Source organism: Triticum aestivum, chromosome 7A (assembly GCF_018294505.1).
Source record: "Triticum aestivum cultivar Chinese Spring chromosome 7A, IWGSC CS RefSeq v2.1, whole genome shotgun sequence".
In the NCBI taxonomy this organism is placed as follows: domain Eukaryota; kingdom Viridiplantae; phylum Streptophyta; class Magnoliopsida; order Poales; family Poaceae; genus Triticum; species Triticum aestivum.
The window spans coordinates 126,493,836-126,516,260 of record NC_057812.1 but is presented as its reverse complement, the minus strand read 5'-3'; the positions used below and the strand labels follow the sequence as shown (position 1 = coordinate 126,516,260).

General features: G+C 52.8%; 1 long non-coding RNA gene across 1 annotated transcript; it reads right to left on the bottom strand.

Annotated features, from left to right (window-relative positions):
- Positions 1-18,536: 18,536 nt before the first annotated feature.
- LOC123151145 (uncharacterized) lies at positions 18,537-19,889 on the bottom strand. The gene is made up of 3 exons (XR_006475520.1): positions 19,748-19,889; positions 19,517-19,668; positions 18,537-18,847 (listed from the first exon to the last, which is right to left on the bottom strand). It is a non-coding gene; the product is annotated as an uncharacterized lncRNA (long non-coding RNA).
- Positions 19,890-22,425: the final 2,536 nt, after the last annotated feature.

Here is a 22,425-nt window from a genome sequence, read left to right as displayed (position 1 = left end):
CCCTGCCTCGTCCCCTTTGATGAGGTCATGGGGTTTGTTGGAGTCGCTGGCTGACTCCCCAAAGCCGACTTCTCTGGAAATCGTCCCTGGGACTCGGCCATGAGCGGGCAGTCGGCCGTCTTGCCGTCGACTCCTCAGGAGGCAGCTCTTCGTCCTGGGGTCTTGAGGGGCGCAGCCTGCCCCGATGTCTTGAAAGGTTCTGGGACCCGGGTTGGTATACCCGTGGCCCATTACTCCGACAGTAGTCCCCGAAGCTGGTGAGGCGCCGCGGACGATCGGCCGAGAAGCCTCAGCAGTTTCTCTTTCCGGGTGCTCAACACATGGTCTTTGATTGACTTCTGCCGGGCCGACTAGAAGGAGTCGGACTTTCTCAACTCAGACTCACTCAATTCCGACTCGCTCAGTATTTCGAACGTCGCAGCGGGATTTAAGTGGCGTGCTAGCTAAGCCTCCAGGCCGCCGCCCGTTCTAGGCCGTCACACGAGGGCACGTGGTTAGGCCGTCCTGCCAGCCTACGCGCGCGACGGGACAGGCCCATAGGCGGGGCCCGCCAATACCGCGCCTCGGCGCCCGAGCGATCCGCTGCGGCCCCGGTGGACGGTTGGGATTCCCGTGAAGTTACTGCGCGCAGTAACTTTATCGTGGATCGTGGGGGTCGTGGGGTCGTGGGCGCAGTAAATCCCCATGTCCGCCTCCTCAGCTTCGCAGCCCACAAGGCTATAAGTAGGGGGAAGAGGGGGGCACGCGCGCCCCTCCTTCCCACTACTCCTCATTCTCCTCCTTCCTCTTCTCTTCTCCGCTCCGCCGCGCGCCCAAGCTCCGGCGAACGCTTCGGCGACAGCTCGTGATGAGTTCTTCCTCCGCCGCCGCGCCTCCCCAGTGCGCTCCGGCACCTGGGACGAATCCGAAGTTCATGAAGACCACATTGAGTTCCTTCGCCGGACTCGTCGGCTCCCCGGCGAGGATCGCGTGCAGGTGTGTCTGGTGCCGAACGGGGAGATTTCCCCCGCGCCGCAGGAGGGCGAGCGGGTTATCTTCCGCTCACACTGCCTACGCGGGTTGGGGCTACCGGCGAGCAGTTTCTTCCAGTCCTTCCTCGAATTCTATGGCCTCCAGCCGCTCCACCTCAGCCCAACGCAGTGGTGCTGTTGTCCGCCTTCGTGGCTATGTGCGAAGGCTTCCTCGGAGTCCTCCCCACCCTCAAGCTCTGGGGGGAGTTCTTCTTCTCCAAGCTCGGCACCCAGGCTGCGGGCATGCCGGCTCAGTGCGGCGCTTTCATCGTCGTGCGAAGGTCGGGGGCCGATAATCCCTTCCCCTCCATCTCGCTGATCAAGTCGGTGAAGATGTGGCAGTGATCCTACTTCTACGTCAAGAACGCCTCCGCGAGGGGAGACTGGGTTAACTTGCCGGCTTTCGAAGCCGGCCCGCCGGCTGGGCGACTGCCCAACTGGTCGTACCGGGCCAAGTCGCTGACGCCTGCGGGAGCCGGCGCCATCACGAGACTCCGAGTGCTAACGCAGTCGGAGGGTCTGACTGGTCCGGACCTGCTGGCCGCCTTCGTTTCGCGCCGAGTTCTCCCACTCCAAGGCCACCCTCATATGATATGCCAGATGAGCGGGCACCGCGACCCGAGTCGGATGTGCACCAAGGACATGCCTCACGAAGAGGTGTCCTTCATGGTGAACTACCTCTCGGACAGCAGGCTCATGGAGGACTGGTGATTCGGCAAGGAGCCGTACTCCCGCGCCAACCCCCCGCCCGTGGTGAGTCGCCTTCCTTTTCTTTCTTTGGATTGTCTTTTTCTTGCCAAGTTTTTTTTGACCAGCCGGCTTTGGTTAGAATCCCCTCCTCCACCCACCAGCCGGCACCTCGGGGCCGGCCCGCGAGTTCCTCGCCGACCGGGCGGAGAGCGACGTCGACGACCCTGATCTGGGGGCGGCGGCTCTGGAGGATGACGCCGAGGGAGGAGGAGGAACAGCAGGCGACTTCAGGCCTCAGCCACTTTCGCCGACTGGCCTGACGACGACGCCGAGGGAGAAGTCGCCCCTCGCCATCGGCCAGGAGCCAGCCAGCCTGGCGCGGGCTCTTCTGTCGCGCCGGACGCTCCAGGCGGCGGAAAGAAGCGCAGGGCCGTGCTGACCTTGTTCGGCAGTCGGCCGAAGAAGCCCAAGGGTTCGTCTGCGGCGACCCGGTGGGACGAGGCAGCCGCGAAGGCCATCCGCTTCTGTAAGGAAGTGAAGAAGCCGCCATTGGTCTCCGCGTAAGCATTCTGTCTTCAAAGTTTTATTCTTTCTTTGTGACTTGTCTGAGTCTCTGCTTGCCCCTCTTGCTTCAGGGCTCCCCTCTCTCTTGAGAGGGTCACCGCCGCCTCCGTCATGGGGTCAGCGGAGACGTCCGCCACCACTCGGCGGATTGACCCCGCTGCTGACCTCCGGGAGGCGACGGAGCGGAATGCGCAGGAGAAGCGCAACGAAGAAAGGCCCTCTGCCTGGAGAAGGCGGAGGCCGACAGGGCGGAGGCCTCTGCCAAGAAAAAACTGGCAGAGGCCGAAGCCGCCACCGCGGCGAAGCAGCAGGCCGAGGAAGCCGCACGCCGCCAGTCGGCAGTTCTCGTTACTCCCGCTGAACTCTGCGCCGCCGCCTCCGGAGTTCACGGGGCAGACTGGGGAAGCCGGCGGGCAGAACCCCGTAGTGGAGGGGGAGGGCGGCGACCCCTCTACGCCGGATGCGAATTCCGCCACCGCCTCCGCCCCGTCTGAAGGTGCGTAGGGGGAGCAGCTAGTGAGCCCTCCGGTGCCGCCGACCGAAGACGAGGTCGTGGCGAGGCTACTCCTTCAAGTCGGCTCGCCAACGCGTCGCCGTCTGGAGAAGGCGACTTCGGCACCCCGCCCCTGGAAGCCGGCACCGCCAGCTCGGCGATCCCAGACGCCGAAGCGACAAGCGCCGCGCCTACTAGGTGGGTGCGAAGAGGCGGCACAGGGCCGCTGAACCAGGCGAAGCTCCGTGCCGAGGGCGACGCTCTCCAGAGTTGCACCAAGGCATTCCTGGCATCGCGGGCAGCCGTCCGGGTATGTTTTTCCCTTTGGTTTTTGTTTTTCTGGTTCCTCTCTGTGGGGGCGCGCCAGCGCACCCACTGGGTGTAGTCCCGAGTTTCGGGCTGGCTGCTGAGCAGGCAGCTCGGAACTCCAATAGATGAACTTTGGGTGTTAACTTTTTGTCTGAAACGTTCGTCGCAGGATTACCACAACCTCCGCGTCACTGCCTTCAACCGTAACGTTGAAGAGCTGGGCAAGCGGACCGCGATTTGTTGGAGAGCTAGAGTAAGTCCTTTTCCTTCTTCGTGGGGGCGCGCTAGTGCACCCGCGGGCTGTAGTCCCCGAGATTCGGGCCGACTGCTGAGTAGTCGGGCCGGATCTCCCCGGCGACCTTCTTTACTGGTGGCTTGACGCCTTCTTTCTTTCTTCTTCTCAGGGGCCAACGCTGCTCTTAAATAGCAGCTGAGTGACGCCAACTCTGCTTTGCGCGCCAAAGAGGAGGAGTGCAGCAAGCTCACCACGGAGCGCGATCTGCTGGCCACTCGATTGGCAAAGCAGAAGGAGCTGCTTGTGAAGTCGCAGAGGGAGGCGGAGGAGACGGAAACCGCCCTCTTGGCCGAGTTCGCGAGCGAGCGCTCCTCCTGGTCTGACAAGGAGGCGCTGCTGTCCTCCGGCTTCCACGAGATTGAAGACATCGTTGATGGTGAGCCTCTTTGTTTTCTTTCTTCGAGTTGCCGATTTAAGTCGTGCCGACTCCTGGTTTTTGACTAGCTTCTTCGTTTCTTCGCGTCTTTGCAGACTTCTTCCCTGGGCAGTCGCAGGCCGCCATCCAAGCCATCAAGGCTGACCGTGAAGGTCGGAGAGCGGAGGGCGCAGAGATTGCCGCCGATGCCCCCGAACTCTTGACGAGCACATCCTGAGCATCGAGGCTCGCCTCCAGCCGGCTTCAGCATGTCGGTGCCCAGGCGATTGCTACCCTGTGGCCGGATATGCAGGCTCCACGCACCCCCAGCCTGACGGCCGACTGGCTGGAGGTCGCGACTGGTCGTCTTGAGGCCTGGAAGGGCTGTTCGGCCCGAGCTGGAGCGCGCCGGGCCGTGGAGTTCGTCAAGGCATGGTATCCGGGGCTGGACCTAGACCGGCTGGTTATGCTTCGGTCGGAGGCCCAGCCGGAGCTGGCGGCCGTGGAAGACGCCCTCGTCAAGCATGCTGCGGCCATCGCCGAGTACACCGACACCGGCATCTTCGTCCCCGAGCGGTCTGAAGACGGCGAGGAGGTACCGCCGGAGTGGTTTGGGATGAACCCAGACTACGGCGAGGACTCGGCGGAGGTGATTGGCTCCAGCGTCGAGGAAGAGGGCGAGGCGGAGGACGGAGTTAAGGCGGAGGCACCAGAAGACGGAGCAGACGGCCAGCCTCAGCTCGACCGTGCCTCCAGCAACGAGCCGCGTGCGACCGACCCGACTGCCGCCGGAGGCGACCAAGCCGAGACTAGCCAGCCGGCCGCCCCGATGCCTGGCGCTGGCGCCTCCTCCGACCCTCCGAGTCCGTCGGCTGCTTCCTAAGCTGCCGTTGTATCTTTGTTTTGTCTGCTTCAGTAGTCTTTGAAGAACTTGTTAACTCGCGCAATTCCACCCGCAGGGTGTATTTTGAACCTCTACTCGAAAATTCGGCCAAGGGCCTATGTTATGTAAATATATTTATCTGAGTTCTATCTTTTCTTGCTCATTGCTCTTTTGGCTTTTTTTCCTTTGCCGCTTTCTCTTAGTTGCCTGCCTTGCCAATCGGACAGCCGCTCTGCGGACTCTCGCTGGATCAAGTGCTAGGCTACTTTGGGAAAGCAAGTACTTAGCCGTTTTCAAGATTTTTTTTTGAGCAAGTTAGATAGAAGACGACAATTCGACTATCCGAGAGTCGGTTTGCGAGAAAGGCTGGAAGCTGTCTTGAGCTATGTTTTATGCTTTGAGTCCTTTTCATGCGAATGCCCATTCTACCTTACTGCTGCCCACCGTACAGTCGCTCTGCGAGCTGCGGGTTCTGACAGGAGATGGTTTAGGCGTTTACACACTACTTGTCCGACTGCAGGAAGCATTTCATAGTGCAAGGCGGCAAGTCCGCGGGCTGACTTGTCGAGCCCGGTGCCAAACGGCATAAAAAGGAGTAACATACTCGCAGTCATAATTTTTATCATACAGACAAAAGAGGGAAGTCCCCGAGCTCGCCTCGGGGGGCCCGAAGTATTGGTACTTTAATACAAAAGGTAGCATGGTACATACTGCATCAACTATAAAATCTTCGGAGGAGATTTGCATTCCATGGCCGCTCTGTCTCCTTGCCGGAGTCGTCCCTCTTGCGTGCTCGGGGCTTCTGAGCATCGATCAGGTAGTAGGAATCGTTGCCCAGTACTTTGCTGATGATGAAAGGGCCTTCCCAAGGCGCCGACAGCTTGTGCTGGCCGGCTGTTCGCTGGATCAGCCGGAGCACAAGGTTGCCTTCTTGGAAAGATCTTGGCCTTACCTTCCAGTTGTGGTATCGGCGCAGCCTCTGCTGGTAGATGCTGGACCGGATGAGTGCCAACAGTCAGCCCTCTTCCAGCAGATCGACATCGTCTTGTCGTGCTTCTTCTGCTTCCTCCTCGGTGTACATGGTGACTCGTGGGGAGTCGAACTCTATGTCCGTTGGGATGATGGCTTCGGCACCATAGACAAGGAAGAAGGGCGTGAAGCCGGTTGACTTGTTTGGAGTTGTGCGCAGACTCCAGAGGACGGCTGGCAGCTCGTCGAGCCAGCAGCCAGCCGAGCGCTCCAGAGGCTCGATCAACCGAGGCTTGATGCCGGACAGGATGAGGCCGTTTGCTCGCTCCACTTGGCCGTTTGACTGCGGATGGGCGACGAGCGCTAGGTCCAGTCAGATGCCCTATTTTGCGCAGAAACGGGCCAAGGCGCCTTTGGCGAAATTTGTGCCGTTGTCGGTGATTATGCTGTGTGGTATGCGTACCGAATTGTGATATCGGAGATGAAAGTTACGGCAGTCGGACCGTTCATCTTCTTGATTGGCTTTGCTTCTATCCACTTGGTGAACTTGTCCACTGCGACAAGTAAGTGAGTTAAACCACCTCGTGCTGTTTTGAATGGTCCCACCATGTCTAGACCCCAAACTACGAAAGGCCAGGCAATGGGGATGGTCTTGAGTGCGGAAGCTGACTGGTGCGGCTTGGAGCTGAACTTCTGACACCCTTTGCATTTTTGGACCAACTCCTTGGCCTCTTCCAAGGCAGTTAGCCAGAAGAAACCGTGTCGAAAGGCTTTGGCGACGAGTGCTCTTGAAGTCGCATGGTGGCCGCACTCGCCTTGATGGATGTCTTTGAGAATTGCTTGGCCTTGCTCTGGCTCTACGCAGTGCTGGTAGACACCAGTGACACTGCGCCTGACCAGCTCTCTGTTGACTATGGTGTAGGCTGCCGCCCGGCGTTGTATTTGCCGAGATGAAGTTTCATCAGTCGGCAGCTCTTTGTTCACCAGGAATTTGAGGATGGGCTGGGCCCATGAGGGTGCTGCTACTTCTTCGACTGCCAGAACTGCGACTTGGACGAGGGCGGTTGGGCTGGGAGGCGGCGGGTTGGAGTCAATAGCCGCTTGCTGGGTTGATGAAGTCCCTAGGCCGGCTGGCGTGGTCCTTGGGCCGAGTTGTGGAGTCTTCGAGTCCGCCACCGTAGTCCCCGGGCCGGGTTTGGCTGTGGCAGCTTTGGGGTCTTCCGCCAAAATCCTTGTTCCGACTGCCGGAGCTCTGGAGTCGGATCCGCCGTCTTCGGGAGGAGCCGACACAAAAATGGAGTCTGATTCTGGTGAAGGCTTGACAGACGGCTTGAGGAGGCGTTGAAGGGCGACGCCAGATGGTATTGCTTGGCGGGTAGAGCCTATTCGTGCCAAGGCATCTGCTTGGTCATTGTCATTTCTTGGCACATGGAGGAACTCGCACCCTTTGAAATACCCGTTGAGTTGCTGCACGAGGAAACGGTAGCTCGCCATGTTTGCATCTTTCGCGTCCCAGTCGCCAGATGATTGCTGAACCACTAAGTCCGAGTCGCCATAACACAAGATCCGGCAGATGCCAAGCTCTTTGGCAAGCCGGAGCCCGTGAATGAGCGCCTCGTACTCGGCGATGTTATTGGAGGCGGCAAAGTGGATTTGCAGCGCATATTTGACCTTGTCGCCTTTGGGAGAGGTGAGGACGACGTCGGCTCCCAAGCCAGTGCGCATCTTGGAGCCGTCGAAATGCATCCGCCAATGGGTGGAATCAGGTGCTGGAGGTAGGTACTGGGTCTCGGCCTAGTCGACGAGGAAGTCGGTCAGTGCTTGTGACTTGATAGCGGTGCGGGGCTGGTAGTGGATGGTGTAGGGAGCCAGCTCTATGGCCCACTTGGCCACTCGGCCAGAAGCATCTTGGCTACCAATGATCTCGGCAAGTGGGGCCGTGCAGACCACCGTGATTGGATGCTCTTGAAAGTAAGGCTTCAATTTCTTGGCAGCAAAGTGTACGCCATAGCACATCTTCTGGTAGTGGGGGTAGTTCTGCTTGGAGGTCGACAGTACCTCGCTCAGGTAATATACCGGTCTCTGGACAGGCAGCGCCTTGCCTTCCTCTTTGCGCTCCACTACAATGACCGTGCTGACTACTCGGCTGGTGGCGGCGATGTACAGGAGCATAGGTTCCTTGGGAGTCGGAGCCGCCAGGACGGTGGAGTAGTCAGCATCTTCTTCAACTGGTGAAAAGATTCGCCCGCCTTATGGTTCCACTCGAAAAAAGTGGTCTTCTTCATGAGTTGGTATAAGGGGAGAGCTTTCTCGCCCAGTCCGACTGATGAATCAGCTGATGGACGCTAAGCAGCCGGTGAACTTCTGCACATCCAGCAGTCGGCTGGGTACCTCCATTCTCTCAATGGCCTTGATTTTTACTGGGTTGCATTCTATGCCGCGTTCAGAGACCAGGAAACCTAGAAGCTGGCCGGCTGGTACTCCGAAGACGCACTTCTTGGGGTTGAGCTTGATCTGGAACCGGCGCAGGTTCTCAAAAGTCTCCTTGAGGTCTTCCAGCAGTGTTCCACGCTTTTCCGTCTTCACCACCACGTCGTCCACGTAAACATGGGCGCTCCTACCGAGCTGCTTGAGGAGGCACTTCTGCATGCAACGTTGAAAGGTGGCGCCGGCGTTCCTTAAGCCGAACGTCATGGTGAGGTAGCAGAAGGCTCCAAAGGGCGTGATGGAAGCAGTTTTCAGTCTGTCAGCCAGGTTTAGCTTGATCTGGTGATATCCTGAGTATGCATCCAAAAAACTCAACAGCTCGCATCCGGCTGTGGAGTCTATCACCTGATCGATTCTTGATAAAGCAAATGGGTCCTTGGGGCAGGCCTTGTTGAGGCTCGTGTAGTCAATACATATTCTCCACTGCTTGTTCTTCTTTAATACCAGGACCGGATTTGCTAGCCATTCTGGAAAGAACACTTCCATAATGAAGCTGGCTGCTAGGAGTTGGACTATTTCTTCTCCGACAACTCTTCTCTTCTCTTCTGATAAGCGGCGCAGGGGCTGTCTGACCGGCTTTGCCTCAGATCGGACATGTAACTTGTGCTCGGCGAATTCCGTCGGTACACCTGGCATGTCTTTGGGGGACCATGCGAAGATGTCCCGATTCTCACGGAGGAAATCGACGAGCTCGCCTTCCTATTTTCTGTCGAGGTTTGCACCTACGACGGTGTACCTCTCTGGGTGCTCCGGGTCCAAGGGTATCTTCTCTGTCTCTTTGGCCGGCTTGAACGAACCCTCAGCCTCCGACTCTTTTGGGCTGGGCGATACCTCAGGCTGCTTGCCGGCCATCGCCACAACTCGCTCAAGGAGCCGCTTCTCAGCCGCGATTACCAGGGACTCGGCCAGCCGACTGCTCTCAACTGCGCAAGCAGACGAATTCCGGTAGTCGCCAGCCATAGTCAGAATTCCCCTGGAACTGGGCATCTTCATCTTGAGGTAGGCGTAATGGGGGACCGCCATGAACTTGGCCAAGGCAGGATGGCCAAGCAGCGCATGGTATGGGCTCTCAAGATCCACCACCTCAAACCAAACGGGCTCTCTACGGAAGTGATCTTTGTCCCCAAAGAGGACGTCCATCAGGATCTTGCCGATTGGCGAGCAGGAAAGCCTAGGAACAATGCCGTGGAAAACAGTTCGGCTGTTCTGAAGCTGTCTTTGCTTGATTCCTAACTTCTCCATGGTGTCCTTGTACATGATATTGATGCTGCTGCCCCCGTCTATCATAACTCGTGAGAAACGCGCGGCTCGTCTGTCCGTAGCAAAGGTGGCGTCCAGGACCAAGGCATAGGAGCCCGGACTCGGCATCACTTCTGGGTGGTCAGCCCTGCTCGAGCTGATGGGCTTCTCAGACCAGTGCATGAACTCTGGCGTCTCCGACGCTACTGCATTCACCTCTTGTCGCTGCAGCCGCCTGCTGCGTCGATCATCAGCCACACTGGTGAACACCACATAGGCTCCATGCTCTTCGGGGTATTCGTCTTGTACCGCGCCGACTGGCCTAACAGCCGGCTGCTGGGGCGGAGGCAGAGGCGGCTGCCCAGCAGGCGGGGGAGGCAGGAGGTCGTCTCCCTTGGCGATCCTGGTGAGCCAATGGCACTTCCGGGTGGTGTGATTTGACGGCTTTGCGCCGCTGTGGAACTTGCAAGGTCCATCCAAGGTCTGCTCATAGGAGAAGGCAGGCTACTCATCTGGCTGATGGGCTTCAACGATCGCGGCCTGCCGGCTGCTGGAAGCCAGCTGCGAGGCCTTGCGCTTGTTGTCGCCCTGCTGTTGTCGCTGGCCGGCATCTACCGCCGGAGTTCTTGGAGCTTGAGGAGCCACTTTGCCAGTCGTGCTGATTTGAATCTCCGCCTTCATGGAGGAGTCGGCTGTGGCGTACTTGTACGCTATGATCAGCAGCTCGTCGAGGGTTTCTGGCTCGTCACAAAGGAGCTTGTGCTTGAGGAGGGTGCCTTCTCTGCACCCGGCCGTGAAGTACTCGATGGCCTACACCTCGTGCACGCCCTCGCAGGAGTTCCGGAGCTCGGCCCAACGCGTGAGGTAATCGCGAGTCAACTCGTCGGGGCCTTGCACACACAAGGAGAGCTGACGAGGCTTGGGAGGATGCTTGTACGTGCTGGTGAAGTTGCGGACGAATGCTTCGGTGAAGTCAACCCAGCTATTGATGCTGCGGGGCTTTAGGCTGTTCAGCCATGTCCGGGTCGTGCCCTGGAGCATGAGCGGAACGTACTTTACGGCGACATGCTTCTTGCCGTTTGCTATACTGACAGCCGTGGAGTAGTCAACTAGCCAGTCTTCCGGCTTCATGGAGCCGGTATACTTGGGCGTGTCTCTTGGGAGTGTAAACCCTCTGGGAAAGGGCTCGTCCCGAATGCGGGGCCCGAAACAAGGCGGACCCAGCTCGTCTTCTTCTTCCAGCGCTAAGGATCGGTGGAGTCGGTCGATCCGATGGCGGGCGTCGTTCTCTCCAACTCCCTCTCGGCGGCCAAGGCGGTCACCGAGAGTCGGATGGTCAATAGGCGGCGGGGAGACTCGCCTCTCAAGCGGGGAGGGGGAGGCGGACAGTCGTCCCGTCGTTCCACTGCCCTTGGGCGGCCGTCTCGGTCGCGCTCTATGGTAATGCGAGTCCGACTGTGGCTGACAGTCGGCTCCTTGTCTCTTCTTCCTCGGCCGCCGCCAGTCGACGTCCGAGACGTCGCGCCTTGATCTCGGTGAAGGTCGTCGTTGGGCCGTTGAGGCGCCTCCGCACGGCAGCCGGCCTCGTTCTGCGTGACAGCCGCGTCGAGAAGCCGCTGGACTCGCTCCATCATGAGGCGGCGTTCTTCGCCCTCGAAATTGTCCAGCACATCTGCCGCTGCCTGGGCGGCTCGGATGTTCTCCGCTGGTGTAGCGTACATAGGGCGGCTTGCCCCAAACAGGTTCGCGATGGCTACGCCGCGCTGCCGGACCACGCCAAGGCGGCTGGGCCCCGCCGGGGCCGGCGAGCCGCCGACGGAGCGATCCATCTCCCGCTGGTAGGCTTCTGACAAGCGCCTCATGCTGGCCAGCTTCTTCGTGCCTTCAACAAGCTGAAGGCGGCACGCCTCCAACGTCTCTGCGTCAGCGTCTTCCGGAATGGGCGCAGTTAGGTCTTGCAGCGCCGCGTCGAGTGAGTCGGGTGCTCCTTCGCCGGGAAGCTCGTCATGACTGATGACTAGCACCTCAGTGACGGTGCTTCCGTCGCTCTCTGCGTGGGGGAGAGGTTCGTCGTAGACCACCACATTGGTGGGGAACACATCAAGCGACGCGGTGTCGGAGTCGACCAGCATCGGGTCGGTGGAGCCTACGGACTCCAAGTCTATGGCAGGCTCGCCGGAAACGTGGAGTTGATCGAGGAGTCCCGCGAGGAGGTTCTCAGGGCTGCCCATGCCTGCGTTGGATGCAGGTTCGTCGGAGAGGCGGACCTCACCGACGAGTTCGGCCAAGGAGCTGACCGCGCAGGCGATCTCGACGCCGCTTAGCGCGTCGGTGCAAACTCCATCTGGCGTGCCTGGCTGGTTGCGCTCGCCAGGGAGGAAAAGAGTTCCCGTCCAGAACAGATCTCCGGACGGCGGTGCACCAGGCCCCACGGTGGGCACCAAATATCGGGGGTTTGGTGCGACATATGCCAATGGATGGCTTATCATGGTGGGGGCGAGTAGAACGTCGCCGGTGCATGGAAACGGGATGAGGCGAAGACATGCATGCCGGCGAATCTTACCCAGCTTCGGGGCCCTCCGGGGAGATAATACCCCTACTGCTGCTCTGCAGGGTCTCCGCACGATCACTATGGCAAAGTGCTTACACGGTTGCTCCTTGAGCTATTTTCCGGTGGCAGGAGAGGGCAAGGCTAGCTCTCCCCTTCTATATGATCTGGTCTAGAGCTAATGGGTTCCAACCCTTTGCATGGGTGCCCTGGGGGGTTTATATAGGCCTACCCCCCAGGGGTACAATGCTAATCCGGCTGGGCGCGGGCCCATCCGTCAGTGTATCTGGCCTCCATCTTCTCTGCCGACCGCTGGGGCCCACCGACTGGCGGGCCCCGCAGACTGGCCTGGTACGGAGCCGACAGCCCGCGTCCACCGCGGGCGGGTCTTGCCGGCTGCTACTTACTGTGGCCGTGCTTCTGATGACGCGGGCTTGATCATGAGGTCGTGGCAACAGCCCCGCCACCTGGCGGGCGATCACTGTTGCCTCTCCCCATCACATCTTGATTAATGGCGCGTGGGCCCCAGGGGAGGGCTCGGCCGACTCCCCCGGGCCGACTCCCGACGGGTCCGACTGGTGGTTCTCCTGCCATCTCCCGAGGTCTCACTGACTGGTGGGGCCGGCTGCCTCCAGGCCGTACAGACAAGCCGTCGTGGGTGCAGGATTCGGCCCTGCGGTGCTGATGTCAGGGCCGGCATGGCAACAGTGCCACGCCGCACGGAGATCTTCCGGGGTACGGCATGCTGTGGCCATGCCTGCCCTTGGTGAGGGGCGGGGGTGGGCTTCACTGTAGCCACGCCCCTGCCTCGTCCCCTTTGATGAGGTCATGGGGTTTGTTGGAGTCGCTGGCCGACTCCCCAAAGCCGGCTTCTCTGGAAGTCGTTCCTGGGACTCGGCCGTGATCGGGCAGTCAGCCGTCTTGCCGTCGACTCCTCAGGAGGCGGCTCTTTGTCCTAGGGTCTTGAGGGGCGCAGCCTGCCCCGATGTCTTGAAAGGTTCTGGGACCCGGGTTGGCCTACCCATGGCCCATTACTCCGACACAGAATATGTCTATGTGTATGTGCAGGCTTCACTGCTGGCCGCTGCCGCACGTACTGCAGAGGTCTCTGCACTGAAACAGGACCTGGAGCGGTCCGAGGACAAGCTCGGCCTTACCAAGAGGCAGCTCGAGGAGAGCAAAGGTAAGCAATACCTTGTCTACGCTTTAAAAATAAGTTCGATTGTAAAATAATAGGATCATCATGAATTTGCCAGGGGCCACGACCGAGGTGGCGACCCTGAAGAAGGCACTGTTCGAGGCCGAAGACAAAGCGGCCAAGGAGCGCCTTGAGCAGGAAAAGCAAGAAGCCTGGGTAGGCGAGGTGTAGCAAGAGCTCGAGGCTCTCGCCAAAAAACACGAGTCCTTGGATCTTGACTCTAAGAAGCGAGAGTCTGAGCTTGCGAAGGCGCTCGAAAGCGCACGGAGCACCAAGGTTGAAGCCCACAAGGCCCTCCAGGAGATGGATGCGGTGAAGAAGATAGCAGCGGGTAACGCATTCATTATGCAAAGCAAGCATGTGAAGGAAAATTTCCCTTTACTTACCCGAGTTCGGAGCTCTCCAGGAGCGTTCGCAGATCTTCCTCGCAGTGTACTAGATGTCGCGGAGTTTTACCGAGCTGAGGAGGGGAGCTCGACGAAAAATTTGTTCTGGTCTCAGTATATTGGGACCGAACACCCAATGCCCTTGAGCGACCAGCTGAAGCAATTGGTCGAGCTTCACAAGGCGGCCGAACAGGCCATGAAGGGTCTTATAGTCCGGATATGGCCTGGCGAGCCCCTGCCCGGCAACTACTTCGGTCTGGTGAGGCGGCTTGTGGATGCCTACCCACGGCTTGAAGTCATAAAGCGGTCCGTCTGCATCGAGGGTGCGCGCAGGGCTTTTGCCCGGGCGAAGGTGCACTGGGCGAAGCTGGACGCCGTGAAGCTGGTGAAGGAGGGGCCGCCGGAGGGCAAGGAGCATCGCTGAAATGTATTATGAGAGTGTCCTGAAGGGTTCCCGCCTTGTGGCGGATGAATGTGCCGAAGATGTAATTTTTGAACGAACATGCTCATGTGATCCTGCAATGTGAAACGAGTTCATTTGCACTATGCAACGCTTTTTTATTTAAAATATTACCTTCTGTGCGGCCATTTATAAAACCTAAGAGTTGGCAGTCGTCGGCTTCTGCCCCCATGTAACTAGTACAGGGGTGTTCGGGATAAACCTGAGCACTCTTTATCCCAATTTTGGATCATTCGAGGGAGGTGTTCAGCACAACGAACCATGCAATCAGACTATAAGGCTTTATCACTCTCACATAGCCATAGAAGTCTACAATTTTAAATTTTGGCGAAGCCCCTAGTATTCGGAAGGCCGAATTTGGGGCGCTATACACGCCTAAGTTGGGCAAGGTCGACTCCTCGCCCGAAGCCGAAAAAAGTCTTTAAGGACTTGAGACCTCTCGAACAGCGACCAGCTCTCGCCTTATCATGATAGTCAGTTTTCGGCTTTCTCTACTGAGGTGCTTGTCCGGAAGAACTAGGACACAATCGCAGTAGTTCTCCCAAGGCTACCTTAGCCGATATAGCGGAATGTAAGGTACCAAAGCATGGGAGCCGGGCAAACCCAACTATTGAACCAAGACATGATTCGGAGCTGATGCATATAATGCTATAAGTTCGGGGTGCTACACTATCGAAAGTGTTCAGACTTGTCACACCGTATTATGGGGTAAACGAAAGCCCCTGGCGTACTGACTGTACCAGAATGTACGGGTGCAAGTTGTCGTAAATGGACATATAAGAAAAAAGGATGAATAGTGCAATAATAGACTAATGCTATGCATTGTTATTTAAATAATACGTCGAAGCATACTGATACAAGTAGTGCAATAAGCAGAAAATAGGACTATTTGACATGTCCTATCCAAGGGCAAGCTGCGTATGGATAGTAGAAAGCGGGTATATCGATTATTATTAGAGACCACCTGCGGGTTCCCGTGTACATCTTAACTTCTTGCCTCCTTGGTTGCTCCTTCCCGTAATGTGTCCGGCAATCGTGCTGCCGGAAAGGGCTTCCAGAGAGTTAGGTCCTTAAAGAGAAAAAATGATAAAGGTATACAGCCCCTAGGGCGGTTAAGCCGCATTGCAGGACGTGCCTTGATCGTGCCTCCGCCTATGCCCATGGTATTTTGTGTGTGTAATTATGTACGCGCGGCATGGATTTCGTCGCTTGAATGGGACTAGGACGGGGGCCGAATTGCTAGGCGAGCTCTGAACGTGCTAGGTGATCCTGTTGCAGGTTACTTCGGACTCGCTTGAAGGTGTCCGGGGGATGTACCGCCGAATTGGCGGTTTGCCTTAAAAGGTTGCTTTGTGCTTCTGCTGTGAGGGCTACAGTGTGCTCTTCCGTGCGGAGCGAGCGTTCTGTATTTCTATTGACTGTTATGATCCCCCTAGATCCTGGCATCTTGAGCTTGAGGTATGCATAACGCGGTACCGCATTGAATTTTGCAAATGCGGTTCACCCGAGCAGTGTGTGATAGCCACTGCGGAACGTGACGATATCGAAGATTAAATCCTCGCTTCGGAAGTTGTCCGGAGGTCCGAAGACCACTTCCAGTATGATTGAGCCCATGCAACGGGCCTCTACACCTGGGATGACGCCCTTAAAGGTGGTTTTGCTGGGTTTGATCCTCGAGGGATCTAACCCATTTTGCGCACTGTATCCTAATAGAGAAGGTTCAGGCTACTATCGCCGTCCATAAGGACTCGAGTGAGGTGGAATCCGTTGATGATGGGGTCCAGGACCAATGCGGCAGATCCGCCATGACGGATACTAGTGGGGTCGTCCATGCGATTGAAAGTGATCGGACAAGAGGACCATGGGTTGAACTTTGGGGCGACAGGCTCTATCGCATAGACGTCCCTTAGTGCACACTTCCGTTCCCTCTTAGGAATGTGGGTTGCGTATATCATGTTCACCGTCTTCGCTTGTGAGGGGAACCTCTTCTGTCCTCTAGTGTTCAGCGGCTGGGGCTCCTCCTCGTCATCACTATGCAGCCAATTGTCCTTGTTTTCAACATTCAACTTGCTGGCCTGCTTGAACACCCAACATTCTTTGTTGGTGTGATTGGCTGGCTTATCGGGGGTGTCGTGGATTTGACACGAGCGATCGAGTATGCGGTCCAAACTGGACAGGCCCGGAGTACTTCTTTTGAATGGCTTTTTCCGCTGACCGGATCTAGAGCCTCTGAATCCAGCATTGACTGTCGTATCATCGGTGTTATCGCCGTTGTTGCGGCGCTTTTGTCTGTTACGACGTGGTCTGCCGTTGGCATCTTTGGTATTCGAAGTGCCCGGATTCCTTGATGTATTGTTGCTGCGAGCCAGCCAGCTATCCTCACCCGTGCAAAAGCAGGTCATGAGTGTCGTGAGGGCTGCCATAGATTTCGGCTTTTCCTGGCCGAGGTGCCGGGCGAGCCACTCGTCACGGATGTTATACTTGAATGCCGCTAAGGCCTCTGCATCCGGACAGTCGACAATTTGGTTTTTCTTAATTAGGAACCGTGTCCAGGATTGCCTAGCCGATTCCCTTGGTTGCTGAGTTATATGGCTCAAGTCATCAGCATATTGTGGTCGCACATAAGTGCCCTGGAAGTTGTCAAGGAATGTGTCTTCCAAATCCTCCCAACTGCCGACAGAGTCTGCTGGCAAGCTATTCAGCCAATGCTGAGCTGGTCCTTTGAGTTTTAGTGGGAAGTACTTGATGGCATGCAGATCATCACCGCGAGCCATGTGGATGTGAAGGAGGAAATCCTCAATCCATACAGCGGGATCTGTCGTACCATCATACGGTTCCATATTTACGGGTTTAAAAGCCTCTGGGAATTCGTGATCCATAACTTCATCAGTGAAGCATAGGGGGTGTGTGGCGCCTCTATGCCGGGCTATATCACGACGTAGTTCATATGAGTCTTGTCTGTTGTATTCGGCCCGGCCGGATTTACTTTTAGTGTGTCCGGTGCGACGGTCATCGTCCCGTGTTGGCGCGCGCCCCCGTGACCCGTATATTGACCTTGCATGTTTTGCTCTGCTGTCCAATACGTCTCGTAGGTCCCGTGTGTTTCCCCGGGCCTTGATATTTTTGATTGAGTGGCGGCGGGTTGCAGGTTGAACTTCAGCCTGAAACGCCTCTCTGGCTCGGTCACGCGGTGGCCGATCAGCCGCATCATACACTGGTGATGGATGTTTCAATGTTTCCTCCTCAAGGTGAGGTAGCAACCTGCGCTTTGGGTAACTCTTGGAGGGGCGCTCGAGTTCGTATTCCTCGGCCTCAAGGACTTTGGTCCATCTGTCTGCTAGCAAGTCTTGATCAGCTTGAAGCTGTTGTTGCTTTTTCTTCAGGCTATTTGCTGTGGCCATAAGCCAGCGCTTGAAGCGCTCCTGCTCGATGGGGTCCTCAGGCACGATAAATTCTTCGTCGCCGAGGCTCACCTCGTCTTCGGAGAGAGGCATGTAATTGTCCTCCTCCGATTCTCCATCTGCTGCCTGCTCTGGAGGGCTGCTTGTTCACTCTCCCGCTCTAAATCGTGCTGGGGGGATTGTTGTTGTCTTCGGCACTATCCAGAGTGTTATTGTCTCTTGTGCCGGTATCACTACTTTTGCTATGGCGGGACTTAGAGCGGCGCCGCTGACGTCGGCGCTTGGGTTGCTTCTTGGAGGGGTCATCCTCCGCTGTCTCGTCGCCATTGCCTTCTTTGGGGGTGTATATATATATAGGACTCCTTTTTTATACTCCCATGAGTATGTACTCCCACCCCTGATGGATAAGATAAACAGCTGAGAACCAACGTAAAAATGGCAGAAAAATAATCGGTATATAAGGTGGGTCCATGTGGTGACCTGGAAGGGAGGAACGGCCATCTTGACCCGCTAGAAAATAGGAATCTGTTTAAGAGTTGTTATTTCGGAAGGAAGTATATCACCTTTCCTTAGGAGTATATCACGTTTTAAATAGAGTGCTTGTGTTCGGAAGGAGAATTAGAGATCCTTGGTGCCGATTGAATTGGTCCTATACGTAGCAACTTGGAAGATTGCATGGGTTTGTTTGTGTCCATCTATGTACTGTAGTATATTCAGTACTGTAGTTTCACTTCTGAAGGAGTATGTACCTCAATAATCTCAAAAGGTGTACACTCCATTTTCCTTGGAACAGGTAAATACTGTTTTTTTCAAGTATATGCTAACTTTTTTTTATTAGAAGGAGGTATGTACTTATTTTTGTAAGGACTATATATACTAATTTTGTAAGGAGCATATACTGTTTTACGTAATATATACTGCAGCTTTTTCAGTTATATGATACAATTAAATGAAGTATGTGTTATATAGTCCTTATTTAAGGTGGTATATACTTCAGTGGATGATACATAAGAAGTATATACTACTTGTTTAAAAAACAACTATATACTTCACTGAACTTAAAGCAGTATACTTCACTGGATATACAGCATTATATACTTCATGGGATTAAAACAGCTTCACTGGATTTGAAGTATATACTTCATGGGATTAAAAACAGTATATACTTCAGCATGACCTCTTTTTTTTAAGTATATAGTTAGTATCATTCAAAAAGCATATGCAACCTTTTCACATACTATTGCTTATCATTCGAAGAACTATACAGTGCTTGTAACCAAAGAAATACATATTAATATTGCCAAAGAAGTGTATACTACTTCAGATAGAAGTATTGGTCTATCTAGCAGAACATGCTTAAAAGATGCACTCGTTGTACAGAAATTTGCATATAGCAGAAACATTTATACTGATCAAGAAAACTGGACTATGCAACTATTTTTACATCTTCAAAAAGTTTTAAATGCTACAAAAAAATGGAGAAAAGAAGGATTATGTCTTCCGGGAAACTGCAGATATGCTTCTGTACATCGCATGGAGTTGCTCCTCAGTCACACAAACCTACATGCATTGCATCCATGGATATTCAATGGAAACAATTAGCAACATAAGTTAGATTTGCTTGAAAAATAATTTGTATAACTGTACAATATATCAAAGTCCCTGGCTATATATACGAAAAAACTGAACTACGTGTACCAAGCATCCACAAAGAAACAGAGTAAAAAGAGCTTCAAAGTTTGTTTACACGAGGAAGGACAGTAGCTGACCTGATATATGAAAATTTGTGTAGATCTTGAAGAATAAGAGTTTAATTAGGTAGCTGGGGTGAGAGAAGGTGAGTCTCCTCTGGTTCTCCAATCAATTGGACAGTGGCCACGGCAATTAAACGAAGGTGGATGTATATCCTGATTTCATTGATGAATATACTCATCTAGTTTACTAGAACTACACTCAGGGCATGATGGATTTGGCTCATATTCTCACTAACGCGCGATGAATATACCAAATATTTGGTATCAATGACCACAGCATTATCAAGAAGGAAAAATGCAGAAAATATTGCACACGCAAACATGTCGCATCGGATCCGTGGTAGTTTCTGCCCTGTTTACCCGAAAGAAGTCAGAAGGAGAGCCGCCAGAATCAATGGCGCTCAACGGGATTAAATTTCTGCCATGAGGAATTTATGTATGTACTAGATGGTAATGAGACAAATCGAAAAGGTACCTAGTATTACTTGATTAGTGGGCTTCCAAACCAGCTGCTTATGGGTTGGAAGAACTCGGATTAGACTCCTACGTCGAGTGGGAAAAACTGGGCGTCGTTGTTCTCTTGCATGGCGCTCTTCAAGTAGCTGCGCTGCAGGTGAAGCCGACGACCTGGATGCTTGAAGAAGAGGAGATGTGAGCGAACCGTAGATTTGATTTCGAGTATGGTCTTCGCGCGACAGAAATGAACCTGGTCATTGACGTTGAGGCCGTTGGCCAGTGAGAAGAGGAACCACGTACTGCAGTGGAGGACGCCGTCGAGCGAGCTCTTCTTTTGCGGCCAATATCACGGCCCCAACCACGATGCAAGCCGCCATCGTCGCCGTCGCCGCTGCCGATAATGACACGGGAGAAGAGATCGATATGCGTTCAACTGGATAAGGTCGCCAGCTAAACAATAAACCTCCAGGAAAATCGGAGCAATGACCTTGTTTAGTTAGATTTTTTTTCACGTATTATTATTTTAGTTAATTAACAGGCAAAATAAAGGAATGCGGGGTGAGCGATGGAATGGGCGAACGAAACAACAAGAGACCTGTGTAGGAGTATGTACTCCCAGGAGTACTAACCTATTTTCCTATATATATATATATATATATATATATATATATACACATACATAAACACTATTCTGATCACGGGATCAAAATAACATTCTGATCACAACCCGACCTGCCCCGCTAGTAGTACGTTGAACTTCCCTGTGAACTAGGTTGAACTTCCGCCAAAATTGCCCAAATGGGGCTTGCGATATACCGTTGGAAAGCTATGGACCCCAATATCATGACCCAACTTAAATTTTTGGCAAAATATAAGCGGTTTAAAAGCAGTTTTGAAAATCGTTTTTTCTGCGCACAAAAAACGTGAATCGTATTTTCGATCGCATTTCTAAACCGTTTATCGGAATGAGGCATATAATATGGCATTGGAAAGCTACTACAAAACCTCTCCTTCCACGTGTTGAAAGTTTTCTCTAATTCCCTATGGTTAAAGAGTAATTTGAAAAAACATAAAATTTCGTAAACCGAACAGCTGAGTTCGTTTTTTCGATGTCATTTCTAAACGGCTAATCCAATGGAGGCATATGAATGGCGTTGGAAAGCTTATGAAAATGCACTACTTTTTCATCTTGAAAGTATTTTTCTAATTTTGAATGGTTTAAGAGTAATTTAAGAAATGGTTCAAGTCCTACTGAGTTCGTATTTTCGAGCTAATTTTTTAACCATGCGTCCGAATGCAGCAAATGATATGGCGTTGGAAAGCTTGAACAAATGCGAAAATTTTCTATATATATTGTTTCTCCTAATTCATTAAGGTTTAATGTCAGTTTTGAAAATGGCTATAAACGTATTTTCGCCGTAATTTTTACAAACTTTATCGGAATGGGACAAATAATATACCGCTGAAATGCTAAGCAAAATGCAAAACTTTTTCATGTTCGTAGTTTTCTCTGATTCCTAGCCGTTTTCAAGTAATTTCAAAAATGGCGAGATCATTCGTTCTGCCTTTATCGCGAAACAGATTCTTTGAAAATGCACCGCGTGAAGAACCTGAACTTCTCGGCGAATGTACCTGAACTTCACTCTGTTTTTCACGTGATTTTTTTGCTCGTAGCTCTCCATCCACTGCTCGTAGTTCTCCATCCACTCACGAGAATTGAGCAAATGACATACCGTTGGAAAGCAGCTGTAAACATGCAACTTTTCCGTGTTGATCGTTTTTTCATACTCGTGACGATTTTAAACGTTTTTCATCTAAAATTCATCAACTGTAGTAATTGAACTTCCTGCTGTTTCAGTTGAACTTCTGTGACGTATTTTCGTTTGTAATTTTCTCATACATCATCAGTGTTACACAAATGATATTTATTTTGTACAAATCTCTCTCACAATAATTTTTTGAACTTTCTCTGACGAAGGCCTTGAACTTGTAACAACAAAACTTTAAGTGTTTGCTTTCTTATTCTTTTTTTTAATACAACATGCACACCGTGTAGTACATGAACTTCTGGCAGTGATCAACCTGAACCTCTCTCGGTTACGTGAAAATATTTGAGTTTTTAATGAATTTTTCATCTGATTTTTCTTAATCTTTTTTATGAATTTTGAAGCGCTCTATTTTTAATAGTTGAACTTCTTGTTATTTTATTTTTGGACTTCTTGTTTCCATTCTTTAATAACGAGGAAAATCTGAGTTTTCTATAATCATCAAACTTCTCCATCTTTTTAATATGGCCTTCCTGGTTTTATTTCTTAATCTTTTTTTATGAAATTTTGAAGCGTTATATTATTAAAAGTTGAACTTCATGTTTTTGAATTTTTGAACTTCTTGTTTCCATATTTTAATAACGAGGAAAATCTAAGTTTTCTATAATCATCGAACTTCTCCATATTTTTAATATGGACTTCCTGGTTTTATTTATTAATTTTTTTACGAAATTTTGAAGCGCTCTATTATTAAAAGTTGAACTTCTTATTATTTTAATTTTTGAACTTCTTGTTTCATTCTTTAATAAGGAGGAAAATCTGAGTTTTCTTCAATAAAAAGAATTTTTGAACTTCCGAGGGAAGAGCACTTGAACTTCTAGCAACAAATTTTAAACTTTGCCTTTTTTATTCTTTTTTTCTCATACGAAATGCACATCATGTAATACGTGAACTTCCAATAGTTACCAATTTGTACTTCTCTGTGTTTTGGTTTAAAAAACAAGAAAATTCTTTTAAAACTTTCTTTACTTTTTTCATTTTTTTTATTTGAACTTCTTCATTTTATTATTTAGTAACGATTCAACATCTAAGTTTTTTTTACTTTGAACTTCTTATTAAAATATGGTTTTACGTAAGCAAACATTTTTCAAGGATTTTTAAA